Genomic DNA, 3,205 nt, shown 5'->3' with positions numbered 1-3,205 from the left:
AAAGAAAAGCTCAGAAGGGAGCTGAAAAGCAGGGGCAGGGGGAGGGAATGATGGAACCTGCAAAGGAAAGGGTTTGGAAGTCCAGAGGAAGTCAGGAGCAAGTCCAAGAGAGGAACATAGAGAAACTTCATAAAAATCAGCATGCTAATGACCCCCTCTCCATTACAGACAAGCAATGGTGGGGGGCAGTATGTACTTTATATGAGACATTTACGGCTTTTAACATCTAGCAAATTTACAGCACTTGAAAGAAACATACTATTTGAGGAGCAGAAAGGAAGGCCCGTGCGTGGGCAGGGCAGCCTCTCCCCAGAGGGGGACCCAGACTCCTGAAGGGCCCCACACCACCTGGGTACTACATTTGGCGGTGTGCCTCAGAGGCATCCATAGACGCAAAGCTAGAGGATGTGATGTCCACAAAGAAAACTGTCCTTCTCTAAAACAAGCCAGCAATACAATCACAGGAGGACGGACAGAGAGCATGCAGCGCCGTTGGTGGGGTAGGATGCTGGATGAGTCCCAGGCAGCTGACTGACCCTCTGGCTCCCATGTCACTCAGCTTAGCAAGCAACTGGAAAGAGGCAGAGGGGCAGGCGGGCACTTTCCTGGGGACTCATTCTGAAGCCCACAGGGGTGAGCCACTTCCCCTGCAAAGTCCCAGGTGGTCACCCGGAACCAGGAATGGGGATGGGGCATGCGCCATTGAGGGAGAACAGAGAAAAAGGCCTTAGCTACATAGACCTGCAGGAGACCAGAGACCCCACAGTGACAGCCCAAGAGGAGCCCACAGGCCTCCTAATAAGACCCCACCGAATCCCAGTGTTGTCCCTGAGGGTCCCTCGAGAGCCTGCAGTCTGTGTCCCCCCTCCAGCCCCTCCCAACCAGAAAGGTCATGGGCTGCTAAAGGCAGCTGCTTGGCCCAGAGTCAGAGAGACCTGAGTTCAAATTTCAGTGAGTTCAAATAGGGACTCATGCACTGACTAACCGTGTGACCTTGGACAAGTCGCTTCATCTCAGTTTCCTCAATTGTGAAATGGCGATACCAATAACACCCATCTCTCCTGGCACATACTAGGTGCTACGTGACTGCTATGTGCAATTCTTATTCTTGGGGTCTCTACCTCCTGGGACAGGCCCTTACCTGGCTCTCCCTCCCTCTGTGGAAACCAGGGGTGGGTGAGGAAAGGGAACCTCTTAGCCCTCAGACCCACCAGACACGCCAAAGGAGCCACATCCCCCTCACTACAACCCAGAGTCTCATCTCAGTAGACCGGAGAGAAGGGAGCAAGATGCTGGCCAATCCAGGACCAGGTGCTGCAGCTCCTGCCACTCTCTGGTTCACTGGACCCTGTCTGTCTGTCTGCCTGCAGGGAATGTCTAGCCTCAACACTCTCTCTCTCTCTCCCCCCTGTGTGTGTGTCTCTGTCTCTGTCTCTCTCCCTCTCCCCCCTTTTCTCTCCTCTCTCTCTTCTCTATTCCCCTCCCCCTCCTTCCTCCTTCCCCCTTCTCTTCTCTCTCTCGGTATATATATATATATATATATATATATATATATATATATATATATATATATATATATATATATATATATATATGCGTGTGTGTATGTGTGTGTATATGTGTACACAGCTCACAGCTCTCCCTCACCAGAGAATGATCACATTTGCCCCTAGAATCTTTCACCAGAGGATACACAAAGACCCCAACACCCCAAGAGCTATCTATCCAATTCCATTCCATGGAACCGACATTGACAGCGACCGTGCGTTACCCCGCAGCACCCCCTGGTGAACAAAGGGCTGATCAGAGCCCTTTCCCAGCAGGGTGGCTGCCTCGGCTGGGGCACACACAGCTGTTCAGGACCACCGGCCCCGCAATGGACTGCATGGCAGTCCTCTGGGCCTGGAGTGTGAATTCCGGAGGAGAGAGGACCTCACGGAGAAACGGTTGAGGGGCGCCAGTGTCTAAGAGCTGGGCAACCCCGACCCCAGAAAGAGGTCCACTGGAGGGCTGGGTGCAGACTCTATGTAACCGGGTGGCATCCTCCCCCCGAAACTTCCCATGCCTCTCCTAGAGCAGACCCTGGGAGCATGGGGGAGGGAGATCGCTGGGGGCTGCAGTGATAGGGGTCGCAGAGAAGAGTGGAACCCTGGGCTCTGCCTGCCTTCCACATTGCCTGACCCTTCCTCGGGGCTCCGTGCCTTCCCACAGGGACATCGGGGATCCCCGTCCTCTCCCCCAGATCACCCAGCCTGAGCTCAGCCCTCTGCCAAGTTCAGGTTTGTGCCCTCCAGAACCCTGCCCCCGGCCTCTGCCTCCTGCCTCCCTTCCGGGCACAGCCCTCCTCTCCCAGCCCTGCTCTCAGAGCTGCCCACAAGGCATCTTCCCTTTTTTAGAAGTCCTGCGGTGGTGATTATGGTGCTGCTGGGGCTGAAGATGAAAAGGGGGAGGAGGGAGAGGAGGGAAGGGGTGGAGGGAAGGGGGAGAGGAGAGGAGGCGGGTGAGGGGAAGGAAGGGGAGGGGGGAAGGGAGAGGAGGAGGGGAAGGAGGGGAAGGGAGGGGGGAGGGGAGGGGGAGGAGGAGCATCTCCGCGACCCTTTCAGGGTGCCTGGCCGTTCTTGGGTCTGCAGCACTGTCGCCCTCCCAATGGGGCCACACTAGCCCAGCGTAGCCGCCCAAGCCTGGGGTTCGGGGCTTGGGGGCTCCGCCTTGTCTCTCCTCCCCACGTCTCTCAGGCCTCCTACCCCCCAGGAGGAGAGTTACACTCTATTGTGAGTAAACAGAATGTGCATATTGGGGGGCGGGTAGGGCCCGAGTGCCCCCTCCATTGCTGCGCAGTGGGTATTCCGCGAGCTCGGCGCGCCCAGCCCATGACTACAAGTCCAACAAGCTTCGCGGCGGCGGGGAGAGGGGGCGTGCCCGACGTGTACCGCTGCGTGAGGTAGCGCGGCGCGACGTGACTGGGCGGGCCCCCAATGAGCCGCTACGTGGCTGCCTCTGTCCTTGGCCGGGACCCTGCGGGGGGCGCCGTGCTGCTCCGGTGAGTAGTGGCGGGGGGGAGGGGGGGGCTGCTGCACTTCGACACCCCGCGTGGGAGGGTGGGGATGGAGGAGGGCTGAGAGGCTGCATGACGTCCCCTGCCCCTCCCCGGTTCCCCCTTTGCTCCGTGCTGCAACGTGGACCTGAATCACCGCGGGAATGGGGG

The 3,205-nt window shown here is 58.0% G+C and overlaps 1 protein-coding gene across 1 annotated transcript in view; it reads left to right on the top strand.

Annotated features, from left to right (window-relative positions):
• Positions 1-3,029: 3,029 nt before the first annotated feature.
• RDH13 (retinol dehydrogenase 13) overlaps positions 3,030-3,205 on the top strand; it is an 11,837-nt gene continuing 11,661 nt past the window's right edge. Inside the window, exon 1 of the mRNA XM_036747851.1 lies at positions 3,030-3,040. The gene's annotated coding sequence lies outside the window, so the exon portion shown is untranslated. The remainder of the gene's footprint in view (positions 3,041-3,205) is intronic.

This window comes from Trichosurus vulpecula, chromosome 2 (assembly GCF_011100635.1).
Source record: "Trichosurus vulpecula isolate mTriVul1 chromosome 2, mTriVul1.pri, whole genome shotgun sequence".
NCBI lineage: Eukaryota > Metazoa > Chordata > Mammalia > Diprotodontia > Phalangeridae > Trichosurus > Trichosurus vulpecula.
This window is presented reverse-complemented; position numbering and strand designations above follow the sequence as displayed.